This window comes from Rhea americana, unplaced genomic scaffold, assembly GCF_003343005.1.
Source record: "Rhea americana isolate MKP2758 unplaced genomic scaffold, rheAme1 scaffold_105, whole genome shotgun sequence".
NCBI classification, from domain to species: domain Eukaryota; kingdom Metazoa; phylum Chordata; class Aves; order Rheiformes; family Rheidae; genus Rhea; species Rhea americana.
This window is the reverse complement of record NW_028185095.1, coordinates 1379642-1394409: the sequence shown is the minus strand read 5'-3', so window position 1 is coordinate 1394409 and position 14768 is coordinate 1379642. Positions and strand designations below refer to the sequence as shown.

Sequence of the window (14768 nt, the reverse complement as noted above, 5' to 3'; positions counted from 1 at the left end):
TTGGATGATTCCAGTGTGCTTTTTTCAATTATTTAAAATGTTTGCTGAAGTATCTTTGTAAAATTTAAAAAAAGCTTTTCTTTTTTTTTTTTTTTTTTTAATAAAGCTTTTAAAGGTCCTCACGGAAACATGTTAAGTCTACTGGACAAGCAGGTGGTTTGGTCTCAGAATCTTCCTCTTGGGTGTTATTGGACATCAGGGAAGATAAGACAAGTGTTTCTCTTGTCTTTCTTTTTTGCTTTCCCCAAGCAAAAATCAACTTTTTATAGGAATGAGGTAGTAATCTACAACACCTGCAAATAGAAAGTGTCTGCTTGATCTTTTAACATCATATTTCCCTTTGCAGGAAAGGTGGAGATGGAAACGTTGTGTTTATCTAGCAAGGAAAGAAGAAAAGAGTAAAATCTCCTCTTGCTCTTGAACCTCTCATCAGACCTACAGGCTCTTAAACTTAATTCCAAGTTTAACCTGGACAGAGAAATGGAAAAAATACACTGTAGGGAACAAGCCTGCATTGGCAGGGGAGTAGATTCAATGACCTAATGGTTCTTTTTCCRTATCTGATTTCTTTGATACTACTTATAAAGGGAAACAAAATCGATGGGCCACTCCAAACAAATTGTTATCGTAAACCAATAACAAACACCAAAATTGGCAAATGCCCCTTCAAGGCTGCTTGCGAAGCCAGGGAGACGACTAATAAGGTACCTCTCTGAAGGTCCTGGGCTTTGTTTATACYCCATATTTATTTAAAAGAAAATCAAAATACTTTTAAGCAAGTCAGCTGGTTCCAGATTTAGGAACAATTGAACAAAGAGGAATCTGCTAATTCCAGATGGAGTGCATGTAGTCCCTTGGCACTTATTACTTACCAAATGTTTTAGAAAGCAAATACATGACCTAAAGGATTTTGTGAGTGTGGGGTCCTCAAAAAGCTCTTAACAAGTCATGCCTTTCTAACCATATTTACTTTACCATGCACAAAACCCATGTAGTTTTCCCTTTTTTAAGGAAGCAGACAATGCCCCCTTTAAAGCTTATTTATGTGCCATTAAGTTATCCCATAGAGATGGGCCAGGGGGTTGGCTACGKGTCTCCTCCGAGAGGCTTCAGCTGTGGTGCATCTGCTGCGTTTGCACGACGGCACCTTTCTGCCTCAGCTAACGCAGGAGCCCGCTTCCCAAAACACAGGGAAGGAACCGCACGCGGGTGGCTCCTCACCACAAAGATTTTCAGCTTGTTTCAGATTCTTCTCGTTTGCGTGCACATCCTACACGTATGTGCTAAGTCACCCTCAAAACACAGCAAATGGTTAATTAGCACAGCATTGGTTGTGCTTATTTCATATTCATCACTGAGAGGTTTTTTGTATTAATTTCATAGTAACCCAGGTCTGATGAATATGACAAGGAATTTATGATTATCATTATATTTCATTATTATTTCCTCCTCAAATTGACCTTCTTTGGGGACGAGTAAGGTGTAGAAAATCTTAATTTTGAGACAGTTTGGCCAAAATCAGAATGTTCTGTTAGCGAGTTTCGTTCTGAAGTAGCCTCATGACACCAGGATCGTGGTGCCTTGCAGGAGCTGCCGTTGCGCTCAGCTCCCCGGAGGATTTCACCTTCCTTCGTGCAGTGCAGATGCCTTTGAGCTGGCTCTGGTGGAGCACCCTAAGCTCCACAACCCAAAACCCTGACCTAAATGAGGGAGAGACTCACTGGCCTTGCCAGGAGCACATGCTGGGTTTGGAGACCATCGCCACTACGCGTCAGCCTGAGAAGGTTCAAAGGTCTCACTTCCATTCCCGTGGAGARACAGCAATGGTTCAATGTTTCCAAGTGGCAATTTGCAGATGATGTGCTCTACAAAATATTCAAAATTTCTACACTGCGTACGTGAGGGTTTCCCACAGAGGATCAGCTCTCTTCTGCTGGCGAGACAAGCCTAGCACTATCAAAGGCAGGGAAACAAAAAACAGGCAACGGAAAAATGTTTAATCAACATCAAGCTTACTTACCAATTGGGATTCTTTTTTTCTCTTTTATCATTACTTTCAACATTGAAATAACCTGGCTTTTCTTAAGTAGCAAACCCCTTCCCCCGCCCTCTAAGGAAAAAACTCAAAAAAAAAAATAAAATAAACAAATAAATGCTAAGGACCGTGAGTTGAGATTAAAATAAATTTTAAAGAACTTTTCACAATAATATAAACAGATAAGCACAATTTAGTCTTCGGTTTTGGATAAGTTCCTACAGACATCTCATTCCTTTAGGCTTTTTTAAGTTGTATCTCTCATTTTTAGAACCTTACCTTCACTTAGGCTGTGGACCTGCAGTTTAGACCTGTATGGATTTCATTTGGTCATAGCCACAGACTTAAACTGGAAAGAAACGGATGACAAATATTATTTCAATTCAAGCATCTACAATGTGAAATGTGCCTGCTGACAAAGATGTACAAGTACAGAAACTCTTCTCTAACCGTATGCAGAGTGATATTCCCTGAAGTTTTAGCACTGCTGGTATTTGTCTGCAAATCCTTAAGCTTCACCAGCTAACTCAACTGAACAAGTTATTTTACATTTTTAACGGAAATGCTTTTTGTTTTTATTTTAATGAATCCCCTAACTCCAAGTTTAATTAAACTCATGTTTTTTAATTAATTACCAGCAAATGCAAATAAGGGAAACTACACAAACATGTATTCATCGTTCACTGATAGATGCATTTTTTTTTTCCATCCTGAAGTGTCAGGTTTTTAAAATCTTAAAGTCTAGAGGGTTACAACCCCCAAAATATTTTCTGTTGGGGGCTTTTTGAGAATATCTTACTAATGCGTGACAGGTTACTCAGTTGCTTAGGGGAACACAGCAAAGCAAACTTCCATTTCTTTAGCTTTACACAAATTGCTCTAGCTAGAAAACAGTAAAACACAGTAGAATTGGGCCTCTGCATACATGGTTGTAAGAGAAATTTTGCATATAAGAGTTTCTCCATCGAAGTTGTTCACAATTAACTGCCCCAAATCCTAGCAAACACAGATACAAGCTTTTTAAGCGCCATCTCTGGTTATTCAAGTTTAGCTACACTAAAAATCCTAAAAGGAGGGGGAAAAAGAGCTTAAGCAGCAAAACTCAAAGCTCCGAGATCCAGGAAACACGAATGTAAGGCACTGAATACACTGGTGGTTAAAGCTTGCAAACCGTCTCCCGGTACTCGCAGGCAGGGCTCCTGCCAGTGCCYCAGGGTAGTACCAAGCCGAATTACCTTTTTTACTGCACAGGCATCACTATTTTTCTGGAGCAAACGCTTCAGAAATCTCTTGAAACGTTACTCTAAAGAGTTGCTCAGAAATTATCTTAGCTTCTCAGATGACTTTTTCAACCTAAAGCATTGTAAAAGCAGCCTGACCTGTTTCCAGAGCTAATACATGGGATTATTTAAATTGTCGACATGAGGAGCCAGGAATCTTTGTTTCTGTTCTCTTACCAGGCCTGACACGGATGAATTTGGCCACGACTGCACGTCTAGTTCAGCTCGCTCTCAAAGTCCCCGAATGACTTGAACCCGCACACAGAGATCTCGAGCTTGCTTCAGACCTAAGCCCGGCGCTTGAGCTCTGGCCCACTGCCTAGAGCTGAGGCGTCCTGGCCCCGCACGGCAAAGCCAGCRCTGGGGGCCTGAGCAAGAGGGTCCCTGGATTCTGTGTTTTCACCCCAAAGTGAGAGGTAGGAGCTGTGAGCAGGTAAGAGCTGTCGTTTAAGATGCAAGATGGGAGTGCAAATTTGTGGTGCTTCTTTCCCCAGGGAGCCAACTTTGAMCTTAATAGCTAAGAAACCTGCTTTTGTAGATACAGCTTTTGGGCTAGTGTCAGTTCTTTTTAGATGCTCTGTGCCTCAGTTTCCCAAGATGTGAAATGGGAATAAATCACCCTTGACTGTCTTTTGCAAAAATTTAATTATGTGAAGCTTATCTAATTGACATATTTTGAGGAGGTTGACTAAAAGATGTCATATGTGCAAAGTTATTTATTGTTTTTAAAGATATTTGTGCTTCTATCCTTGGGAAAATTCTTCACGTTCTCTGTTCTGCTGCACTTAGACATGATCCTATCTTGATTGTGTTCCAGTTACCCAGTGTCAAAAATAATCAAGAATAGGAAAGATAAAGCACCAGAGCATTCTGTGGAAGCCTGTAATTACAGCAGCTCCTCCTTCTTCTGCTGGCCCAGCCTAAATATTTGTAATCCTTTGGAAAAAAAAAAAAAAGAGCAGAGCCATGTCCATCTTTCTCCTGAATAGTTCCTGCAGTACGATAGTCTCTAGGCAGCTGCAAAAGATTTATAATCAGGGTTCTGTAGCTTGAGAAAGACCTTAAAATATCCCACATCCCCCTGCCAGATCTTTAAAAAACAAGGAAACAAATATATTCTCTCCTTTGCTTTTTCCCGATTTCCTCTCGGGCCGCGTGCTGGGTAGGGTGAAGGCAGCACGGAGAGGGCCCGTGTGCTTTGCCCCCTTTGCACGGCGAGCGCGGAGCTGCAGGGGGGCCCTAGGGGAGCCTGGAGCCCAGGCTCGGACCCGAGCGGCCTCCATCGCAACTGGCTTGCACGAGGAGGGTTTTTCCTTCCTCGAGAAATATTGCAAACAGAAGATTCCCATGTTTGAAAGGTCAGAGGAAAAAATATAATGCACTCATGAAGAGACAACCTCATTAATCCTGTTGTTCTTGGCCCAGTCAATAGAAGAAACATAAATGCTGTCAACACTGCACTGCTAGATAAAGGATAAAAAGTGGGAATGAAATGTTTTACTGCAAGGACTGTTCTTATGGTTTTGAGAACATTTCTGGAAATAACCTGAGCTGAGAAAATGTTCCCTAGGAGGAATACATGCTGTGGGAAACTGTGTGGAAGATAMAGTTTGGTCAGTGACCTTCTCACTATACTCTAATCACGCAGCACACTGTTCAAAAGCAAAAAAAGAAAAAGAAAAAGAAAGAAAAAAAAAGAATAGAAAAGAAAAAAGAATGCTGTGCAACCAAACACTTCACCTTTTCTGCATTACACGAACTGAAGTGGAAAACACAGGAGTATCATAAATCTCTATTTCATGCTTTCAGATAACTGTAGTAAAATAATAATCTGCTGTAACTCGCAGGGAAAAAAATGTTACTTTTGGTTTAGGGCACTTTACTAGCACAAAATGCAATACACCTTCAGTGAGCATAAAAACAACTGACTGGAAGTTGCTAGGAGGGGAACGTGCCTGCGAGCCTGCGCAAGGTTAGGAGAGGAGGAAGAGCAGCGCATTGCTCACCCAGGAGCAGGGGGGGCACAAAGCAGGGAGAAGCAAGGCTGCCTCCTCGGCGCGAGCAGCCATCCGCGGTGGAAAAGCCCCGTTTAAATACGCAGGCACTAGTACATCAGCAGTATTCAGATACTCTATCTGTACAGGCAGAGTGAGTAAATATTAGCCTACGTGGTTACTCCYGGGAAGATTAGCGATCATACAAATATGGATGGATGTACCAGCAAGGGTATTTGAAAACTTCCACCTTTAGATATTTGTGGGGAATAGCACATTTCTCTTCTATTTCTCTTCTATTTTTTTCTCTTTTAAAAGCACAATTACTGTAATTACTGTCTCTCAAGGTGGTTATTTGAGGACTGGTGTCACAGACACAGAAATGCCAAGGCTCTTTTGGTTTCTGTAACTTGAATCTCAGGAATACAGTGTGGTCTTCCTGAAATGGCATTACTGGGGCAACGCTGCAGTACAGAAGTCGGGTGAATATTTTCCCTGTATCAGCTATGGAGTTGTTGACAAATATACTACCTAGAGTAGTAATGTTTTCCCCCCCATTACTGGGGGATAAGCAATGCAATTGTAGCACATCTCCRTAGCTCTTGCAGCCACTGAAGTGGAATAAAGGCTTGGGCAGAATTATTTGGTRTATCCAAGATTTTTCAAATATTTCTCCAATCATCTTAGAAATAATTGCAAAGGTGACTGGTGAGCTAATTCAGATAAAACACAGACTAACCTGAACTGTTCACATTAGAGATAAATATTTTTTTGAGGAGTCCTTAGAAATGAAGGCAATAGAATGGACAAAATGAGATTTCTTTCTGTCTTYTTCACTTGTGGGTTTCAAATCGGACATGAAACAGGAAGGGTGTAATARGCTATTCTCTGATTTTTCTTCCATCCATCTGGAAACAAGAACTACCAGAAGTCTGACAAGAAAGWCTGATCTCCAGCCAGATCTCTAGAAATGTTAATAAGAGTTCCTTATTCAAAAACCACCTTCAAAGCTTCTGAGGCTCTCTTTCTGATAGTTAAGATGTCTTATCATCTACCACAAATATTTCTGAAAAAGGTCCAAAAAGGTCTCTACACAATTCTACTGCTACCACATGTAATTAAATATGCATCTATAAACACACATACATGATGACACTACACACCAGGCTGGGAATAAAAGCTCCTGAAAAATCTTCAGGAGATGGACAGTAGGAAACAACAACAGAAGAAACTTCCTCTCGTGGGCTTTGCCCAGAATGATATTATAGGATGAGAGTGTTCCCCTTGGTTAGGTGACGGCTCAAAGATTTCTGGCTATGAACCAGAGCAATCTCAGAGGCTCCCTGGTGACCAGGAACATCCTCACAGCACGCATGGGTTGACTCACCCCTGGGTGAAACGTCCAGTTCCTCAGAAATCAAATTGTCTCTAACTCTTAAATAACTGCCAGTAGGACCTTGGAAAAACACCACAAAGCTAACGGAGTCCTTGCTACCGATTTTTTTGAGGTCCCTTTCACATAATTGTGTGAGGACCAACGTGGCCCATCCCAGGCTCATCCCTGCACAGGAAAGACCTCCCCAGCAGCGAAACGCCAAAGCCTCCGGCAAAGATGCACGAAACCCCGGCAGGGCGCGGGCAGCGGCTCCCCGGGGCGCACGCCTCGAGCGCGAGGAGAGCCCACGGCCTCGCCGTGCCGCAGCCGCGGGGAGCGAGCGGCGGGCGGTCACCGCTCCGCTCTGCGCCGCGCGACTTGACGGCGCTACGGGCATCTTCCGCGATGCACGTCCTGCGATCCGCGCAATTACGGCACGTCATCGCCACCGKAAATTGACCCAGCCCGAAACCATTTCAAACTTAAACTGCATGCTTAAGAACTACTATCCACCTCCTCTTTGTAAATTAGCTATATGATTTATCTGTGGGAACCATTTCAAAAAGTATACATTCAGAAATACATATACCACATGATGTCTTTTCCATATGGCATCTCATAATTATTTTGCTGTGTGTGAACATGATGAAAACAGTTTCATAATTCTCTAAGGGTTAGGGTAAATTATTTCAATTAGACATATTTCAGAGCAAACATTACCTTAGGGTTTATTAATAATAGTACCTGAGAAGGAACAGCTGCCTTTTAAGCAGTGAGAGCTGTCAGCTTCTCACTGTCCCCCCCCTCCCCGAGCACCCCTTTTGTGACTCTAAAAAAATGGCAGATTTTCTCATGCTTTACCTAAACAGAGAACTTGGCAGCAGAGACCTGGTTGTAATCCTCAGCAAGGGAGCTGGTGGGTGGATTTTTTCTCTATAAACTCTTGTATAAACCACACCAGTCTCCTGGTATTTATTTTGTGTAATGTTGGAAATCATACACAGACCCAACAGGCCATGTAAAGGAGTTTTGTAACTTCCTGAAACCCTTTCAGGCAAAATCCTTTCTCCAGCAGCAGTCCCAGGTCGTTGGGAAATTATCACTTTTATTTTATTTTATTTTTTTAGGGTAGTGTTCCTCAACCATTTATATAATTTTTAAAATATGAAATGAAAATCTAAATTAGATCAGCTAATTATTACTTATTGCTATCAGAATTATTAAAAAGAAAATTAGATGTACTGTCAAATTGTATAGACCATTTTGTAAGCACRTAGCTTACAAAACGTTTGCCTCACTACATGCTATATTCCTCATCTAGTTGTTTTTACATACTGAAACTGTCATATGACATGCGCTGATTTTAAACTATAGATTTTGTGATTATACCCCTCTGTACAATATCGCTCATCTAATTTAAGGCACTGCAGGATTCTACAAGTGCATCTGCCTCTCTGCAAGGAATTTTTATTTTATTACATACTAATGCCTAAAAATCACCTAGGTCCATACAAATCCCTAAAATCACGAAGTGGAGCTGTGCCGAGAGTTAGTAGGTGAACAGTCATGGAAAATCCCTGCCTCGGCCTCTCCTCACCCCTACGCAACTCGTAGGGATGTTAGYGAAATGACCCTGAATATGCAGTCACTAAAGCTGGGTTGAAAAAAGGGACAGAGCAAGTCCATTGGCTAATAAATAATGCAGATGCAATCACATATAGCGATGGTGTGACTGACTACTTTTTACAACCTGTGGGCTGGAAAAAAATGTTGAGGAGCTGTAACACAGGTTCATAGCCTGGCTCTGAGTCTGTGAGTGGGAGGTTGAGAGCATCAGTCCCCTACTAATCTTGATATTCTGGCTTTACGTGCRGAGGAGGGTTGAGCTGCCCCTACTATGTAAATTAAAAAAATAAAGAAGAAATGAATCTGAGAGTCCTCTAATAATACGTGTTAAAAAGTTTTAAAATAAATGTGCTGAGAAATCAGCTCTTACCTTGGCTATCAGTCTTTGAATCCAGTATTCTCTGTGTACCTACAAAACGAGATAGAGCGGGCTTCTAATTCATTTAGCATATCACTGCCATCATTCATATATATATATATACATATGTATGTATGTATGTATAGCAGAAAGAGAAAGAAAACATACATGCACACACATAAGTGTGGGGAAAATGCACTTGTACACACCCATGTTTGTTTTAAAGCCAATACCAAGACGGTTGAAACAATATCTAAAACATTTAGCTATCACCTGGCCAAATGTGGCTATTCCACTACATCATTGTATCATATTTTAATCTTTTCATCTAAGCTACAAGAGCAAAGAAAGTCTTTCCAAAGAGAAAAATTGATTGGTAAAAGACATTCAAGCTATAAAATATTTCCTTTTGGTTCAGATCCTAGTATTTTTGCCTGGCTCAGATTCAGGAAGCTCTATAACTTTGCTGAAAGATTTCCAAAGGGCCTCCTGCCCATATCTTTGTGCAAGAACGCTCACATTTAGCCTCAAAATCGCCACTTAAAAGACGAGAGAAACCATTTGCTGCTTTATTTCCTACAGAGCAATGAAGAATGTGGATTTCTCCAGAGCTGCTTGCCTGTGACTTCTCCAGGAGGACCCTAACCTGGGAGCAGGCTCACGCAGACCTCAGACACTGGGGGCCAGCAGCTCAAAGGTCCTCACGGAAGAGTTTCTCTCCCACTGCCCTCCAGTTGTTTGTCCCGCTCCAGTGGACAGAAACACAGAGGAAGTGAACGAACRAGCACCCTAAGCCTCAGATTCCTTTAATACATGGAATAAACAAGCCCTTYGTCTAATGTTTGGACTTTGAAACTATTATTTCATTTTGGGAAGGGCATATTCTCAAYCATGGAAACTTCTAATCTCTTTCTCCATGTCCTCCAAAGAGGGGACTGATATTATAAGACCTCTGACCTTTGCTTTCCTCTCTATTTAATCCCACTGTTCTCTTTCTGTCCATAACCAGACAAACTTTGCTACAGCTCATATGCTTTTATACTTTTCAAAATCCCACACTTGGTGAGTTCAATTTTTTGGACAACTCTCCTAAAGAAATGAAGCTTACATGACCATCCTGTCTGCCAGAAATTTCTTCCTTAACCATTCGCAAATTCATTGGCTGATTTCAATCAAATTCAATAGAGAGGTAAAAGCCCTAAAGATAATTAAATTCTTGTATGTTCTGCAAACATTGGCAGCTGGAGCAAGGCAAGAGACTAAAACGAGTGCCCCTGCTGAAGGAAAAGCTACAATATGTGGCTCTAAAGTGCTTTTTCTGTTAGCTCGGCCTTGGGCAAAAAGCACGTGCAGAGCTCTGTAGCAATCCTGGTCTCTCATGCAGGTCATCAGTCCTTGGTAAGATAATAGGGAAAGGAAGGACCCAAATCTACAGCAAATGAAGCTTCAGTAATTCTGTTTCATGGGACAATCTGTCTATATTTTTGCTCTCATTTCTACACCCATTGAATCTCAGACCCAAATACCACCCAATTTCTACTAACCTGTATGAGAATAACCAGTGACATGAATGCTTGGTGCCCAGAGAGGAGAATTCTCCACCAAATTCTCCACACAAAATCTTGTCATCTGCCGATCTGGAACCCTAAAATGAACAGCAGTAAACGCTACTTAAGTCTTCACTGTAATTTCTTGCATCGTGCAGGTCTCATACTACTCTTGTGCCCATGCACAATACTATTGCACTAGTGATATGGTTATAGTCTTGTGCTGAAAAATTATGCAATATCCTCTATTGGCAGTGAGACTAGCCTGGGAGCCAAGAGACCTAGACTTCTGTCTGTTAGTAACTGGTTGTGGGACTGCAGAGAGATCTTTTTCTCTGTCCTTCTCTTTTCCTCTCTTATGCTTCAACTTTTTATTAGTTCAAACTAAAAGTCCTTGGGCGGAAAGGCCTTTTTTTCCACCAGATGTTTGCATGAGCCTAACACATTGGGAGCCCTTTCTTAGTTGAAGTCCAGATGGCCTGTTGCAAAGTAGATAATAACAAGACTCTAGCAAATACTGATGTCCTTATATCTATATAACAGCATCACCTTTGAAATGGGAATACTTTTCTGTATACGTTATAAGAACACATTTTCACTTGTGTATTTAACTGTAACAGCGCTGCTAAAATACAAACATAACATCTTAAAAGTATCTCCATCAAAATTAATGGACAGTCTGACAGAGATCAATTTTGTTTTGCGCAAAGAGATTAATAATATTAAAGCATCCGAGATTTGGCCATGCCTGTCTTGTTTCTGTTCTACTGTGTTATGCTGTGCTGCACGCTGTACCCGGGCTGTTAAAATGGCACATCTTTCCTTTCTCTAAAAGGAAGACTGGACCTCTCATGAATGTTGCCTACCACCCACGAGCCTGGCTCAAGACCCATCTATAAATTTCATTTGCCTTTTAAAGAGAAGAAATTTTCCTTGACGAAGGTGATTATCAGGTATTAAGGGCTAATCTTATAATAAATTTGTGAATTAGTAAGCCTATTTCTTAACTAGGCAAAAGCAAATCCCTTTTGCTCATACCTTGTTATGTTAGCATTGCATGCTAGCATATCACTGGTATTTAATCATTTGTCAAAAAAAAAAAAATCTCAAGCAGAGATATTCCCTCACTGGAATGAACAGGAGTGGGTAGGTTACTCAACATAGTGGTTTTTTCAGATTATTTTATTTAATTCCAATGGGCTTTAATTTGTATGTCAGTTTGTATGGTAAAGTTCTGTTTTATGAGACTGAGTTTGCTCATATATTGTTAGTGTAGTTAATTAAACTCAGAAGTGCTTAATACTTTCCATGGGCCTAATTCTGTTCTGAAATACCAAYGGTGTTATGTGCCCTAAATGGGGGATAGTCAGTGTAAAGTAACACAAATTTCAGAGACCTCCTCAAAGTGTTTGGTTGTCTGTAGTGGGAGCAGGGGGCATGRCTGAATATCAGCTTTTGAATTATCCCATTTTGAAGGTAAGGCCTGTTTGAAACACTTGGATCTGCTTTTATTGCCATCGTAGTTTGGATACACAGCTTGATTCAGGTCCATCTGTACCCAAAAGCAGGAATAAATTATGCATGTGAGGGGTTGCAGCAGCCTTTGCATTAAATATTGATCGGCTGGTCCTCTGCCATTCCGCAAAGACCATGCATCTCCAAATCCACCTGTCCGCCACCAGCGTGACGGCAGGTCCCTGGGGAGGGGGCCTTGAACATCGCACGCAAAGTTTATCATCCAAAATAGGWGTATCTGGAGCAAATTTCTTGAGTGTAATTTATTCCACACCCTTGCTAGCATAACAAGTGTTCCCGAGCCTCTGYGGATATGTATTCAAGAGGGAGCTGTCTGTCTACATTTGATTTTACATTTCCTTCAGCTAGTTCAGAGATCCATAAGCAAAATCCAGCACCCGGGGACATCCTAGAGGACTTTGAATTCATAAACAATAAATGGTTTACAATCACCCATACCTTAACATTTTCATCTCTGGATAACTGCTTTCATGCAACAGGCAAACTCTGCGTAATGCAGGTTTATTCACRTATACCGCATACCTCATTTGAGCTAACTGTTTTTGAGCAGAAGGGTTACGTGAGGGTGAGGAAACAAAAAATCTCCCAAAGGGCGGCCACGTGCTGAATAYGGGGAAAGTTGAGATTATGGCTCTCCACGCACCCTCTCTCGTCGCTGATCTGGCAGCASAGCTAACTTTCAATGAGATGGAGCATATGCAGCAACCTTTTCAAAGGAGCTACTCAGGCATGCATTCCAGCGAGACTAACGAAAACCCTTTCTAATCCCCCCGCAGCACTGTCGCTACCTCAGCCTCCTGCGTCGAAGGCCTCGCTTTACAAATGCACCCTGGTTTAGGGGACAGATCATGCCCAAGCGAGCCCTCAGTTCCCCCCAAACTCCCCAAAACATAAAATAGACGTTTCCGTTTCCTGAGCCGAGTGAAAGCAGGCTTTGAACCAAGTTTTCTGCAGCCCCACAACCCTCCTGACGCAGGTTGCACCAGTATATCCAAGAGGAGCACAGCACAGCGTTGCAAAGACGGCAGAGCAGCCACCCCAAAAGGTCGGGAAGCTCTCACATTTTCAGGGCTCGACCGTCCCGCGTGCCCCCGCTCACCTGGATGCAAGGAGCCACCGCGGACCGAAGGGACGTGTCCCAAAGGACCGTGCTTTCCTTACCGCAGGCTTCCCGCTGCGTCCTGCGGCAGCCCCCGCCGTCTCCCGGAGAACCTCCTTCAGGTACCTTGAAAGAGTCAAAGCAGACCCCTTCCCCAGCCCACTTACTTGTCTAATCCACTTCTCAGTGTGTTCTTCAGTAAAGGCGCTGACATCTGTTTGAGACTTCAAAACAGCAAGACGGGAGCAGATCTACAAAGTACAAATAAGTTTGACTATTAAGTAATTTCTCTTACAGGAAACGACTGTAACCAATTTTCCCAGTATTTCTGTTATGCCCACATTTCTAAGGTGCAGTGAGTCATTACACACACGCTCAATTTTTTTAGTATTAGATACTCCAGATGTACTCAAACAAGCAGTTGAGTAGTCTGGCTGTGTAAGAAGGGTTGAAAAGGTGTTATGGTCAAGATCAAGAGCAGATAGTCCACTTCAGCTAAGCTTTCTGAGGCCAAGTCAAACGCTTGCACTTTTATACACCTCAAAGCATAGAATCTTGCTGGAAATTATTAAATGAAAAGCCTTGCTGTGATATTCCCATTGACTTGGTATTCCAACTAGAATTGAGAATTGTTACAATATCAGCTTTTTAATTATTTTTTTTTATTGCAACAAAACCAAGAAAATACATGGCTGGAAGAAACAAGCTGCAATAAAAACATAGGAGAGTTATCTCCCTTTCTTATTTTCACAAAAAGGTTCACATTAGCTTCCGGGAGGCGATTCAGCTTAGCTGACATTTCCACATAACCAGTACTTCCTCTCCTAGCTGCTGCACCGAGYCGAGTTCAAAATAGCTGAATAGAAATAACTAGCAGGCCAGTTGTGGATCTGACATTCAGAATTAAGCAGATGGTAAGCACAAAAATACAGTCTGGGTTAAACGCTGACCACATATGCCAGCAGCACAGAGAAACTCGTGCCACTTCCAGATCATAGGCAGAGCACATACAGCTCTACCAAACCAGTAAGAGCAGAATTCAGTATAAATTATTCTGTCTTAATAGCACTCGGACATCTGACAATCTTTTTCTTTTCTGTACTTCTTCTCTTCAAAAGGATGGAATTTCGCTCTGCTCCGGACACTTTGGCCAAGCGTGTTTTCCCCAGCGGATGCAATCCCCTTTCTGATCTGAGTGCCTAACACCAGTCTCCTACCATGTCATCCAGACAGGCTGCCCCTGWGTGCCGACTGGTAGGAGGTGATATTTAAAGCAATGCCAGCTGAACACAACAGGGGATAGGCAGAGCAGAAGCAACAGAAGGAGGATTTTGCAAGAGCTTGCTAGGTCACGTTAAACTCCTTCTCTGGCCACATCTAGTGTCCAGCCCGTATGTCTGAAAATCTTGCGTTAAGCCTTTGTTATTTATTTGGAAATTTACTGTGGCTGTGGTTTAATTCTGTACTTCGGAGCTATTCTTTAATTGATACAGTCCACCTCATCCTTCGTAACCAGTAATCAAAGACACCAGCGCCCCAGAGGACATGAAGACTGTTGGTCAGTACTAGCYGATGACCTGGCCTCTACAGTAAAGTTACTTATACATCAAGATTTGTGCTAAAGAATTAAAAACAAGTGCATAAGAGCTGTATTTGCTAGGTAAGAGGACTTGTAGCTTTGGTTAAGCATCAGTAAAAGCCTCATAGAAAAACTTCCTTATTTCGAGCAGAACTAAATATTTATTATTGCATTGGGGGAAAAAATACTCTCACTAAGCCTAACTATTTTAATAAAAAATTTAATATGTTTATTTCTTCCAGACAGGAGATAAAAAGCTGACAGACAAATAATGGTTTAAATTACAGGGAGCTGTTTTCTTTACCTAATCTTTCTTTTCTTTTTTCTCAAAATCTATGT

The 14768-nt window shown here is 41.8% G+C and overlaps 1 long non-coding RNA gene across 1 annotated transcript in view; it reads right to left on the bottom strand.

The window, feature by feature from the left end:
- Window positions 1–1870: 1870 nt before the first annotated feature.
- LOC146601294 (uncharacterized) overlaps window positions 1871–14768 on the bottom strand; it is a 31362-nt gene continuing 18464 nt past the window's right edge. The window contains exons 3-7 of the long non-coding RNA XR_014896271.1: window positions 13018–13101; window positions 10213–10313; window positions 8681–8719; window positions 2315–2384; window positions 1871–1953 (exon numbers count right to left, since the gene is read on the bottom strand). This is a non-coding gene — a long non-coding RNA (uncharacterized LOC146601294). The remainder of the gene's footprint in view (window positions 1954–2314; window positions 2385–8680; window positions 8720–10212; window positions 10314–13017; window positions 13102–14768) is intronic.